Genomic DNA, 14,422 nt, shown 5'->3' with positions numbered 1-14,422 from the left:
AGTTCTTCTTCACCTTCTTTCTTTAGTGCTGGAAACATTAAATCTTTGCACCTCCTTCCAAAGCAAAGTGGACACCTCTGCTTATCATCAACCAGCCCCATTATCCTCAAACCTCCCCCTACAAATATCCAGTGTTTCAATGCTAGCAGCAGTAACAGGGCAGACCCCACTCCTTCCTTAGTGACATCTCCTGACAAGTTCCTAGAGATGCTCTGGAAATTATTTCCCTCCAACAGGCACCATCTGAGTGGGTTTCTCTGTCCTGGCCCATCCAGGAGAGGGACATGCCTGAAGCACAGATGGCACCCAGCACAATTCCCACCTCTGCACACTCACCAGGTCTCAGGTTAGGGAGGCTGACAGCCAGGCTCTGAAAAGCAAAATCACTTTGCTGAAATCCTCCCCCACTTCTTTTCCTGCAGCTTTCCACTGGCATCTCCACAGAGCCAAAGCCTGGTTTCCAGGGAACATTTTCCACCTAAATGTTAAGGGAAGCAGCACATGATTCAACTCTGCCATCTGCTTTTCCAAGGGGGCTTTCTCCTCTGAAAACTCAGAGTTAAAGGCACCAACCAAACAAAAAACACACCCAAAACACCAAGGCCTCACTTCCTTACCCACAATAGGAAGCCCTGCAATAACTTTGGGAAGCAGAAGTCTCCAAAGCACAAATATTTTCTGTCCATTATCTGAGACATCTTTCTAGGTTTCATTAAGCACATCACAAATTTACTTTTGTCAGTGGAAGTACAGATGGCATTTGAACTAAAGATTAGGATCCCATTTCCTTCCTCTAAAGCAAAAGGCAAACAATATCAGGAATGTTGGGGTTAACCTGCAATTATTGCACAAGAAGCCCCAGTCCACAGCTCTGACAGGTTCTTCAGACCTCAGAGCCCCTTCAAGGACTGGGGACAGCGGATGGAGGGACAGGACACAGGGAATGGCTTCAAACTGAAAGAAGGCAGGGATGGATGGGATATTGGGAAGGAATTGTTCCCTGTGAGGGTGGGCAGGGCTGGCACAGGGTGCCCAGAGCAGCTGTAGCTGCCCCTGGATCCCTGGCAGTGCCCAAGACCAGGCTGGACAGAGCTTGGAGCAGCCTGGATAATGAGGTGAGCTCATCGTTAAGGTCCCTTCCAACCCAAACTATTCTGTGGTTCAAGATTTGCTCCCGCTCCATGGATAGCCCAGAGACCCCTAAGAAAAGAGCTGTAAATCAGACCCAGCTCAGGGACAATCAATGCTGAATTCAATCCCATCCCAAAAGGAATTAAACCCACTGATAAATAAAGTTGAGGCTTTGGTTCAGGTTTGAGGGAGGGAAGCAAGTTTTGAAGCCAAGTGAGCACATGACAGAAAGAGGGAATCTCCTCAGATTCTTGTTCCTCAGATCCCAAATCACACAGGAGCTGTGACATCTCCCAGAGAAGCCTCCAGCTATGGGATCTGTCACCGGAAGATGCTTTATCACACCTTGCTTAGTATTTTCCCAATAAGAAACCTAGACAAAACACATCCAAGTGAGGCTTTTCCTCATGGTCAGGCTTCCCAAGACTGGGAATAATCCCTGTGTGGCTCAATTCCTGCCTGTCAGTATCCAGGCTGTAGCAGCATTGTACCTTTCCACTTCCCCTGCTGTAAAATTGAGTTATTCTGGGCTCAGAACTGACACCAAGTCAAACTCCATCTGTTTCCACCAAGATAAAGATTCCTCTGAGGTTGCTCTGCTGAGTACCTGCAGTGTTGCTTCCATGGCTCCCAGCTCAGCTCCCCCACAGCAGGAGCAGGGAGCTGAGTGATGCCAAAATTAGTGCCAGGGTTTATTCTGGGCTCAGTGCAAGGCAGTGACTTTGTGCTTTTTAAGTGCTTAGACCAGTGCCATACACAGCATCACTAAGTGGTGAGTCTGGAGTAAGGAGAAAAGCACAACCATGACAGGAAAAACTCAGGAGCTGGCTCTTCCCAAAGCCATTTTCTGCCACGTGGAAGTTCCACAAGTTGCAGCAGAGTCAGAGAAGCATCCCACCCACACAATTTAATTCAGAGCTTGTTTTAAATTAAGCTGTTAAAAAAAAAAAAAGAAAAAAAAAACACTATCAGGAGGTACAACAACAGGATAGGAAAGGAAATGCCACAGCTGCATTATCTTTGAACCCAACAAGAAGCAAGATGAAAAAGACTCAAGGACTGTCTGTATTTCTGAAAGCAGAGAGGATTCATGAAGTGCTGGTGAGCTGGGGGAGCAGAGAAAGCCGAGCAGCAGCACAGCAGGTGGGCAGGCAGGGAATCAGGAGTGGGATTTGCTCCAGCCATACAAATTACCAGCAATCAAGCACTTGGGTGACAAATCCATTTGTGCTGGATAAATAAGGACAGCCAAGCCAAGCTTGTCCGTGGCCAAAACCAGCACCAGCAGGTCAAGGGCTCCCTGCAGAGTCACTGCACTGAGGGAAAGCTCAGATGTGATGTCATGGTCACTGTCACAGCACCTTCCTCAGCCCTGCCCAGTGATGCTGTGTGGCAAGTTCTGCTGCACCCTCAGCTCTTTCAGAGCCCAAATAACCACTGGCATTTCTAGAGATGCTGTCAGCAGCCCCATTTGGGCAGCCACCCATCCATACACTGCCTGTGGGCTGGGCAGAATCCTCACCTCTGCTCTGGAGCCAGGCTGGGAGAGCTCACCTGGAGAGAAGGATCCAGGGAGAGCTCAGAGCCCTTCCAGGGCCTAAAGGGGCTCCAGGAGAGCTGGAGAGGGACTGGGACAAGGGATGGAAGGACAGGACACAGGGAATGGCTCCCACTGCCAAGGGGCAGGGATGGATGGGATGTTGGGAAGGAATTCCTGGCTGTGAGGGTGGGCAGGCCCTGACACAGGTTGCCTGGAGAAGCAGCTCATAGGTTGTCCTAAAGAGACCCACATCCAGTCTGAAAAAAGCCCATTTTTACCAGCAATATTTCAGAAAGCTGAGTGATGCTGCTGGAAGCTGTTCCACCCCCAGAGGGAGGTTATTCCTGACAACAAGCAGATCTCCCCTGCTCAGCATCCCCCACTCCTGCCACCTCCGCAGGGGAAAGTGCCACTTCCATATGAAAAGCAAGGAGCCAACACATTCCCTGCTGCCCTCCTACCAAATCTTCCACAGAGTCTCCAGGAACCAGCACTCCCTGTGTCACTGCTGCAGCAGCAGGAGAATTTTCCCATTGCCACCTTCACACCCTGGTGTTCCCAAAGATGCTCTGTGAGCTGGGATTGTTGGCTCAGGCTGAACTGGGCAGAGCCCTTTGCCAAACACCTCCCAGAGCTATTTTAGGCAGGTTGTGTCCAAAGCTGAAGGTATTTCTGGTATCTGCTCTGGCAGAGAAATAAATTAAAAAATAATCACAAAACAAAACAAGGGTTCATCCTTTGGCTTTTGCACTGGAGAAAAACTGCAAGAAGAGAAAAGGAGAACATCATTACACATTCCATTGTCCCATTCCATTTCCTCAGTGGGTCTGTGTCACTGCTCATGGCAAAGAGTGACATTAAACTGAGGTTACAATTGAAACAGAGCAAAAATTACATAGAAAATGCTCGAGTCAGGCAAAGGTTCCCACCCAGCATTTTCCAGACCCTCTCCCACCTCGGCCTGCAACACTCTCTAAAAATCTCACAATCAAAAAAATCGTATCAGAAGGCAAAGAACAGCACCCACAAAGGCAGATTAACAGGAATAAACCTCCAGGAAGAACTCAATCTCCATGTCTGCTTTCCTACAGCATCCAAGTGCTCATACCCTCAATCCTGTCCCACTGAGGCAGTGGCACATCCTTTACTTTGCAGTCACTAGAAAATACACCTATTTTCTTGGCCAAAACCACTGATGTCTGCAAGGAAAAGAGGGATGATCCCAAACCTTTTCAATATCTGACACCTTTCTTTTCAGAGTCATCATCAGAGCATCACCCTAAGTTACGTCACATTATCTGAGGACAATAACCAACAAATTATTTCTTTGTGGTGCTCCAGTGTTTTTCTGTTTAAAAGGCAGGATAAAAAGCTCAGTCCTCTCCCGTTCCCATGGAGAAACAGGAGGGAGACAGCACAAGCAAGAACAAAACTCTCAGAGCTCCAGGATGACCATGGCAGACAGGTCTTCATTAGATTTTACATCATTTTAGAGTTCTCTAAAAGCCAGACAAATGGCAAACCCTTTTTTTTTTTCCTTTTATCACATTGTAAAAGATGGGCAAAATGAAAAGATCAGACTCTGCAGCTGGTTTCAGCTCTAGAGCAAGAAAAATACTTAAATACAGCCCTCAAGTTGCATGGCAGGAAGAGGATTTATTACTGCTGGGACACAGGACTTTCCCCACAGGCTGCCTTCCCAAATTCCCAAGCCTCCCACCTGGCAGTGAGCCCTGGGGGGAATCCAGACACCTCAGCACTCCCTGTACATCCACTCACAGCATCATTGCTTTCCAAGCTCAGCCACTCACAGCAATATTTATTTTTTTAATACCAGCTCCAGTGCCTCAGCCCAGCACTTGTTCTCGACAGCTCTGCCATTTAACAAGCATTAAACCTGATGGGGCATGAGACAGAACAGGGTTTTCCTCACAGCCCTGTCCAAGAGCTGGCAGGCACAAGTCTTTTAGGCAGTATTTATTTCATACCTTTCCTTCACAGAAAAAAAAAAATTAGCAGCCTTTTGGAATCAAACATATGGAATCAGTCACCAAATGTGGCAAATTTGGGAGCAAAACCTCTCATAAGCTTCAGGCAATGCTGAAACAACAGCAATAAGTTTTAGGGTGGCCAGACAAAAGCAAGCAGGAGAAGACAGACTCCAGGCTGCCCCACAGTTGTATTCCATTTCCAGCTTGAAGCAGAAAACCCCTTCTAAAAAGGAGGTGTTGAGTCAGGGGTCCAGTTTGCAGCTCTCCATGTTTAAAGGAGATTTGAAGTCAGGGCAATCCCTTCCCTCCAAAGGGTGTTTTGTGTTTCCTGACTGGTTTTTAAACCAGAGAAGCCTGGCAGAGCCTCAAGCCAGAGGAGTTGGAGCTGTAAGAAGCACCAAGGATGCTGCTCCTCCCCAGCTTTACAGTCAATTCAGATATAACAATATCAAGAGAATATGGGAAAAATCAGATGACTTTGCTACACGAGACACTGGAATGCACAGCCCCAGGAACTCCTATTCCCACTTAGTTTAGCCCTGGCTCTTTGGGATTAGGTTGCTCTGACAAAGCCCAGTCAGAAGCACCAGAGGCTGATAAACCCCATTAGCTGCTCACACAGCCGAGCAGCAGCAACTGTTAGCTGGGAAATTGGGAACAATTTGGGAGCTCCACGGTCAGGCTGACCTTGGGCACAGCAGCAGGGAACAGCAACCAGCGTTTGCTCCCAGTTTTGTCCAAACCCATGTCCAGCCACCTGCAGCACAGCCAAGGCTGATTTTCCTCTGATTAAGCCCAGCTCAGGAAGCCTAAAGCTCAGGCTTTGAGAGGGACAGGACACAGGGAACAGCTTTCCCACTGCTGTAAGGCAGGGATATTGGGAAGGAACTGTTCCCTGGGAGGGTGGAAAAGCCCTGGCACAGGGTGCCCAGAGAAGCTGTGGCTGTCCCTGGATCCCTGGGAATATCCAAGACCAAGCAATTCTCCACCACGTTACCCTTTGCCAGCTTCATTCCAATGTTTCCCACCCTTACAGAGGTCAGAGCCCTGAAGGAGCACCAAGATGATTCAGGACATCTCTGCTCCCTGCACTGGTGTTCAATGGCTGCACAAAAACTTCAGGATTTCTTTCTCTGAAGAGAGGAGGAAAAGAAAGAAAAGCACATTGGAGAGGGACTTACAGAGCAGCAGCACTCCCAGCAGAATTCCTGGTTGGATGTTCTGTGCTGAGGGACCCAGGGCAGCCTCATCCCTGAAGCCCTGCTGATACTGAGGTTTAGCAGTGCTGATAAGCCCGAGCTGGAACAGCTCTTACGCACAGCAGGTTTTATCTGTGGCACAGCACACTTGTTACAGACCCTCCCTTATCAGCACTGCAAATATCAGCCGAGATAAGGGGAGGCACAATGCCTGGGAAGGTGCAGAAACTGGAGCACACACATTGGGGCTCAACTCCTTTGGCTCCTGACCTCGAGGGCTCCCTGTTCCTCACCCCGTGCTCCCCCCACAGCTCCACATCCAGCCCCCAAACTGCTCCAGGAGAGGAGCAGGGCAGACTTCAAGCCAGTCCTTCAGATATGAACCCTGCAGATAAGCTGCCAAGTCCAGGGAAATAGGGAAAAGCCATTCTTTCCTCTGAGCTAGGAGAAGAGAAGCCAAGAGAGAAAAGTGATTTCCTCACAGCTCGATATAACCAATTACCCCAGAAATTTGGATTCAAGGACTCTCACGACAGAAGAGGTTTAACAAAATGAGCTGACCCTTTCACAGAAACTAGAGGACTCAAAAATTTAAGCTTATTGTGCTGGTAGAAGTGGACCCTGGGTTAGAGTTTCCCAACAAACCCCCAGGCTTCCCTCCTGAGCCACATTCCCACTCTAACACTGGGCTGTTCATCACATCAAGGAGATCAGCCCCAGCAGAAGCCTTGGCTTTCAGGTCAAATCCAAGCTTGCCATGAGCAAGCCAACCTTCCTGCTCACACCTCTCACCAGCAGGGACCATCCAAGGGAGAGGATCCCCCTGCTCCAGGTGACACTGGACAGGGCACCAGCACCATTAGGGAAAGATTCCCTTCCCAGAACCGTTGTAGAAAGATTTTACACCACTCCTGAGGCTCAGCAAAGCACAGGACAAGGTCTGAGCTCCACATTAACCCCTTGGACCTCGTATTGGGGCTGAAACCCATCCAGGTGCAAACCCAGGGAAGGACAATCCCCTCCCACAGTGCTTCTGCTTTCAGGGACAGCACCTCCATCCCTCTAATCCCACAAGCAGCTTTATTTCTCTTGGCAAAGCAGAGCTGTCCCAGGAGCCCTGGCAGGGTTTGTGTTTTGGGAGCATGTGGCCACACACCCAAGTGACCTTGTGAGGCACAAAGGCTTGTCCCTGCCAGCATCAGACACACCAGAGCACGATTTGAACACCTACAGCTGTCTTATATCACATTCCTTTAATATACAGCTCTCCCAGAGCAGGAGCCTGGACATCCAAGTTAAAAAAAACCAAAAAACAAACACATTCCTATGCAGAGGAGACACATTAGGAAACAGCTGCGATAAGGGAAAGTATCTCCAGCCTAGCTGTCAACCTTGCACTTTAAATCAGGCTTTTAATGAGGGCTGCGAGCACTCTGCATTTGCAGTGATTAACTCACAGCTAAAGAAGAGCTGAGCTGCTTCATTCTGAAAGCAGATCCTGCCTCCCGCTTCCAGGCAGGAGCAGGAAAGCAAGAGATGATCTTGCAAGCTGTCAGCCACCACCAAGTGATGCCAAAGCCCGTGCAGGGAGGGGAAATCGCCCTGAAAACAGGAGCCTGCCACCACTCTATTCACAAAGCATCGAATGCAGCACAGCAAGTGGTGCAGGAGCTCCCCAGTCCCCTGCTCCAGGGCACAGGGAAAAAGGAGACAGCAATATCTGTATTTTTGGCAGGCATTTTAATATCTAAGAGCTGGAAAACAGGGATTTCAAATCCAGTGTCCCAAGTGCAGAGCAATCCTTGATAACGAATGCAATTTGCATGTGAACAGGAACACATCTAAAAATAGGTGTTTGAGAAGGTTCCATCTCACCTCTTGGCTTGATGAATTCCAGGGCTCCCAAATACCCCAAATGCACAGATCTCAAGGATTGCTGAGGCACTGTCACTGTGCACATCTCCAAGATCAATCATCCACAGCCACGGATGGAGAAACCCCAGCCCAAAAAGTTTGAGAGAAATGGAGAAAATCACACCTGGACACCCAGACCAGGACCCAGGAGCTGCCTCTTTGCTGGGTTTCAAACTGCAACAGGATTGACTGACAGTTTAAAGTCTCACTGACAAGATTCCTGAATAATTAGCAGGTAGATTGATACCAAGATTCCCACAATACCTGCAAACAATCACTGCCTAAAAAACACCACCTACCTGACAGCCTCGAGGAATTTCTTTATGGGGCGGCTTCACGCAAGAAAGGAGAATTACAGAATCATCACAGAAGGGTTTGGGGTGGAAGGGGTCTTAAAAATCATCTTTTTTCCATGGGCAGGGACACTTTCCACTAGCCCAGGTTGCTCAAAGCAGTTGGGAGGAGACACTCTGGATTTGAACATACACTTCCCACCTTCTCCAAAAGAGCTTTTTTCCTCCTCTGAGAAAGGTCAAGGGGTTGGATGATTCTTTCCTACACCAACAGCTGGGCCACGCAGGAAATATTTTAATCCCAAGGAAAGCATTAATTACCTCTTGGCAAAAAAATAAAAGCCAGCCCAGACAACACACCCCCTCAAAATCCACCCAGCTATCAGAATGACCTCAGCACAGTGGTAAATCCCTGTGGGCAAACCTAAGCCCTCTCTTAAACCCTCGGGGCTTAAGCCATAACCTGGGAAGCCCCCAGCCCCATCCTGCCCCTTGGCAGCACAGTGGGAAGCACTGGGCATAGCAAGAGCCCCTGAGGCACAACACGGGACACAGATCCCAGTTTCATCCCCATTCCCCAAGGTTTTACTCAGACAGGAGCCCTGCAATCAGCACACAGGGTTGAGATGGGGTCACACACAGGGACACCTCCCAAGGGCCACGCCAAGTCCCTCCCTCCTGGCAAGGTCCGGGGCAATTTCACAGGACAGCAAGCCCAGACTTGAGCCTCAAATCCTCCCCAAGCTCTTAAGTGCCCTGCTCAGGATTAGCCCTGCTTCCCAAGAATCTTGTGGAATACCCTGAGCATCCCCTGTCACCTTCAGGTGCCAATTCCCAACCACTCACCGTGGGCTGGGGCCAGCTCCAAGTCAGAAAATTTGATGCATTTTTGTTTTGCTGCAATTCTGCAGAACACTGACTTGATTTTAGACTTGATTTATGATTAGGTGACTGTCAGCTGAAGAGATTCATCAATACAAGCTAAGTGGCCCAAATATAATCTCCTAGAGTGGCTCAGGAGAGCACGTGGACATTGAAGGGTACAACCAGTCCATTACATCTTTTTAAAGGCTACACCCAAAAATACCTATTAGAGGAAACTCTGGGTTTCACCTTGGACTATTTCAGTCAAACACAAGCTGCTTTCCCTGGGCAAACGTGAGCTTGAAACCGAGCACAGCTAAAAACAGCCAAGGACCAGAATATTTCTGTTCTGTGCATTTCACCTCGGGCTGGGGGAGGGACAAGTTTCATTTCACCTCAGCAAGGAGGAAAGGGAAGCAAAACACAGGGGCCAGACACTTACAAAGAGGTTTTACAAGTTGCAGCAGCAGGATTTTAAACAAATAAATAAAAACAAAATTAAAGGCAAGTGACATCTCAGGGGGAAAGTGGGAGATAAAAAGCTGCTTTGGCACAGTGCCACATGGTAATTCTGAAAGTGAAACAGATCCTTCTGAGCATTCCCAGACAAGAAGAGAATAAACTTACAGTCCATCACCTTCAAGTCCTCCAGGATCCAGCAGCCTGGACCCCAAGCTCCTCATGGAAAGTGTGGCTCCAGCACACAGAGAGAGGTGCAGACAGGGCAGGAGGAGTCAGGCTTGTCATGGCTAAGGAATTACATTAAAACCAGTCCTGGCTCTTTCCAAGGAAGAGATTAGCCACCAGCAGGGCTCTGCACAGATGGGGACAGAGCTGGTGCCCAGATTTGGCAGCATCCCAGGAAAGGTGCAGCTTCCCCCTCTCATATCCCCAGTTCACCCTTCATCCATCAGGGGAAAAAAATTAAATAAACAAAACCATAAAACCAAGATATTTAAGAGTCACACACAAAAAAAAATAGTCACAGAAAGAAACATTTTTCATTAACAGGACTAATCCCAATTTCATAATCAGGACCAAAAATACACAAAGCTCAATCCCAACCTGAAATGGATTCCAAATGTGGAAATATGGAATGCATGGAGGCACAGGCACAAAAAACTTCCCAACTGCCACCCCAGAAGGTCCTTGTTTGAACACCCTTCAGGGGAACACTCCGTACCTTGAAACCACTCCCTGGCAGAAATCTTCCACAAATATTTAATTGCATATAAAAAATAAAACTTCATCTTGTTGTTGTTTGCCAGGCTATTGAGCAACAACAGACTATTGCACCAAATATTCAGGCAGTTGTGCTGCCAGTGTCTGTGGGTACTTCTGGAGGAAGTGGGGAGAACACAGTGGTTTGCTAAAGAGGAAAAAGCAGCAAAGCCAAACACCAATGTGCAGCTTTTTTTTTTTTTTTTGAAAGTGAATACATGCATTAAAGTAGCTGTATCTAATCACTGTTTATAGAGGGGCTGGCAGGCAAAGCAATTGCCATAAAATCTTTTAAATCCCGTTTCCCAGCATCACGCTCAGAATGTTCCTGAGAAGGGTGGTTGAGCAGCAAGGGCAGAGCTGGAAGGGGAATAGCTGGTTTGGGAAGAAGGGAGAGGGATGAGGTGCCCAGCTCCTAAACCCACCCTGGCACAGAGCCCCTGTGAGCCCCTCTAGGGTCAGGAGGCAGCTCCGTGTGCTCCTCAGCACGGATAAGGAAGGAGCTCCTTGGTGTGACACTGCCCTCTCCTGAGCAGAGGGGTCTGCTCAGCCTCACACCCAGCCCACAACAAGGATTTTGGGCAGCCCTGAGCAAACAGCCTGAAATAAGTGGAGAAACTGAGCCACAACCCGCCCCACAGCAGCTCCAGTTGGCACCAGCAGAGCCCAGAGCAGCTCCAGCCTCCTCACTCCAGCAGCACTGGCTGGGGTTCAGGGCAGGAGTGAAATACCCCTGTTTGAGCTCTTTGGAGCCTAATTAGCAGCCTAATAAACAAAAGTGGCTGCCAGGTGGCTCCCATCTCTTCATCTCAGAGGGTGGAACTGGATGAGCTTTAATGTCCCAAAGTGCCCCTCCACTTCCAGCTCCATCACCGGTGACTGCCACACCTTCCCACACAAGCCCAGAGCTGCACCAGGAGCATTTCAAAGGTACAACCATTCCCTTTTATCTTCAGCTTCGAGAAGACTCACAGAGTGAGTTAAAGGACAATATTCCCCCCTAGATGTGTCTGGTTAAAGGGCACCCAGACCTATCTTCCACCGCCTGCAAGCATCAAAGTCCCTCTAACACAAATCAGGGCAAAGGAGCCACCTGCTCCCTGCATCTTTAACCTCCACCTACAATAGCACTTGCACCAAGTGCACTCCAACACACACGTTAAAAACATTTCAAAACCCACAAAAAGAAAAACCAAAAAAAACCCTCTAAATATACTGATTCTGGCATGGTGATTTTAAGGCAGTTACTTGAGATCAAATACACCTCAGTACACAGTTAATGGGTAAAAGTACAACCAAGGGTTGTCCCCTCACAGCTGGTTCTGTGTCTCCTTATAACCTTCCTGGTTTATAAAGCAATTTGTTGCCCTGCTAAAAACCAAACACTTTATCATTAATTCCGAGCCAGCAGTTTCTGAGTGTACAACCTGACACCAAATCAATCGATCTGACCAAGACTCATTTTCTTTCCAAGACAAACCCCAGTCGTGCTCTGCCGAATTTATCGCAGGGAAAAGTGTAACAAGCAGAACACGCTCATTTCATTAAAAAGTACAGCTTGACAGAGACACCCACTCTAAAATTAACTCTGCCATTAAAGCAAAGCTTGTATTTGCCTCTGAAGAAGCACCTCCTAAATCACAGAGAAATATTCTGCAGCTCTACATTGCTGGGATGTCAGCGTGAAGATGCTTCAGAGCTTGGCAGAGGAGAAGATGTTAAAATAACAGGCTTTAAGGAGTCAGGATGCATCACTGCCCAGGTGGATAAAGGCTGGCTAATGAATTAATGGACCATTTTCCATAGCAATCTGATGAGGAAAATGGACATGCCAGACAAAATGCGAGGCAGGAAATCCATTTACCTCAGCTTTTCCCCGGCCACACCTGCCAAGTGCAAGCTGGCAATTTGTAAGGGGAAAAGAAGGGAGAAGGTTGTTATCCTGCATAGCTGGGTGATCCAAACCACCAAAAAAAATCTCTTTAAGAAGCAGCACCACTCTAACTTGTACTTGGTAATCAGCAGCAATCTAAATTTCCTGGCAGCTGGAGCATCCCGAGGAGACTCCGGCACTCGAACGGCACGCTTGGATTTAATGTTCTCCGTGCACAGCGCAACTTTCTAATGCTGAAACATCTGTGCGGGCTCCTTCCCACCAGGACAAAGAGCCAGCAAAGAGAACCATCACTCATCATTTTTTAAATTTCACATGCAGCATGGCTATGCCTATTCCTGTCACCTATCCCTAATCCCTCTCCAGCCCCAAAATAACCCTTAAGCCAACACGATTACACGTAACAAGAGCGGCTGTAAGGATCCACCCCTACAGTCCCAAAGCACGGCAAATTCGACACAGCCAGGTTTTTCCTGGCTGGAGAAATCCCATTTCCATCTCGCCAGGGGTGAAATTTCACAGCTTCCACACCAGGAATTGCTCCAGCAGCCCTTTTCCAGAGCAAGGCTCACATGCCGACTGCAAGTTCTTCATGCCCAATTTTCCGGGCGGGGAACAGACAGGACATGGGTGAGAGCTTCAATAAAACACAGCAACGAGACGATTTTCTCCCTCTTTTTCCTGAATTATTCTTTTTTTATTAGTTTCTTTGCCAAGGATCAAGACAAAGTAACACCCTCTTGTATTTTTCACCCTCTCTGCTCAGCGCTAGCTGGAAATTTGGGGTCTTTAACAGAGGCTGTGCTGCCGGGGAATGTCGCCAAGAGCGATCCAGGACATCCCCGAGCATCCTCAGGGAGCTGGATGGGCACTGAGTGTTCCTCCAGCTGGACCAGCAACAGTAAATAAATCCCTTCTGGGATTCTGCTGCCTCAGGATTTTACAGCTCCGGACAACAGCGGTGTGACACCCTGGGACCGCGGGACACTGCAGATGCCATTATTTTATACCAAAATGAAACAAGCGGGGCCTGAAGGGGAAAAGCAGGGTCCAGATCCACACCCGGACAGCCTGGGGGTCTCGGAGACCAGAGGGGGCACCCCGGGACCTCTCCCCAGGTGGGTGCCCACCCGCGTCCCCCGCCGGGAGCAGCGCTCGCATCCCCAACTTCGCTCGGGATGCTCGGGATGCGGCCAGGTGAGCCACCCGCGGGGAGGGCAAGGAAACACCTTTGGGGCAAAGGGAATCTCAACAGCGTCTTCGGACAGCGGAACACCTTCTGGGGGATGAAAAGCGACACAGCCGTCCCACCCGCAGCAGCTCAGCATCGCCCCTCGCCAGGCGGGATGCGGGGGATGCGGGGATGCGGGGATGCGGGGATGCGGGCAGCCCCCAGCCCACCCAGCCCGTCCCTTCCCTTTACCTGCTGCCGCCGGGAAATCCGCCGGGTTCCCGATCCCTGCCGGCGCTGGCACAGCCCTGCCGGCAGGGAAGGGCGCAGGGACGGCGCTGGCACGGCCGCGGCCCCGGCCCCGCAGCCCAGCCCAGCCCAGCCCGGCTCGGCTCGGCTCGGCTCGGAGCGGGGCGGGCGCTGCGCCGGGCGGCTCCGCCCCGGGCAGCGCGGGAGGAGCGGAGGGACGGCAGGAGGAGGAGGAGGAGGAGAAGAAAAGGAAGCTGCACCCAGCCGTGGGGAGCTGTGCGCTTTGGGGTGTGCCCCAAAGGGTTCTGGATTGGGGGGCGAGGGAAAGGTTGGGGCACGCCTGGGCTTGGCTCTGTGCCGGGAGTTTGGAATGCTGAGCCCCGAAAGGGCAGCGAGCACCCGGGAATCGCACAGTGAGTTGGGGTGGTAAGAGACTTTAGGGATCATCATTCCAACCCCACCTTCCACTGCCCCAGGGTGTTCCAAGCCCTGTCCAGCCTGGAGTTGGACACTTCCAGGGATGGGGCAGGCACAGCTTGGGGTAGGAGGGATGTTTTGTGTTCCCACCTGCAGGTTTGGGCTTTACAACCTCCTGATTTCTGCCCCCCTTTCCAACTCACCCTTCATTTTTTTCTACCCCACCTTTACCACCTCCTACATTAGACCCCGAGCTTCCAGTGGACCTGATCTCCACACTGAAGCCGTCCTGGTGTGGAGTCCTTGAGTTGTAGCATTTTGGAGGAAGGATGAGTGTTTTGTTGGGTCTACACCATGCTCAGGACTTGTTTTCCTCACACTGCAGCAGCACAGGGTATTTGGGATGAGAAGGATGCCCAGACTTGCCCAGCACTGTGGCCAAAACTCAGCTGTGTCCTGGCTGTGAATCCTTTGCCCTTCTTGATGCAAGGTGACAAAACACTTGGCTGACAGCAATGGATTGCTGCAAATTGGCCAT

At 49.8% G+C, this 14,422-nt stretch overlaps 1 protein-coding gene across 2 annotated transcripts in view; it reads right to left on the bottom strand.

Moving 5' to 3' along the window:
- The window catches only part of GDPD5 (glycerophosphodiester phosphodiesterase domain containing 5), a 91,988-nt gene extending 78,399 nt beyond the window's left edge, over positions 1–13,589 (bottom strand). For both annotated transcript variants that reach the window (XM_033052145.1, XM_033052147.1), the window contains exon 1: positions 13,471–13,589. The gene's annotated coding sequence lies outside the window, so the exon portion shown is untranslated. The remainder of the gene's footprint in view (positions 1–13,470) is intronic.
- Between the last annotated feature and the right edge of the window lie 833 nt (positions 13,590–14,422).

Source organism: Catharus ustulatus, chromosome 2 (genome assembly GCF_009819885.2).
Source record: "Catharus ustulatus isolate bCatUst1 chromosome 2, bCatUst1.pri.v2, whole genome shotgun sequence".
NCBI lineage: Eukaryota > Metazoa > Chordata > Aves > Passeriformes > Turdidae > Catharus > Catharus ustulatus.
The sequence above is the reverse complement of the archived record's forward strand: the minus strand, read 5'-3'. Positions and strand labels throughout refer to the sequence as shown.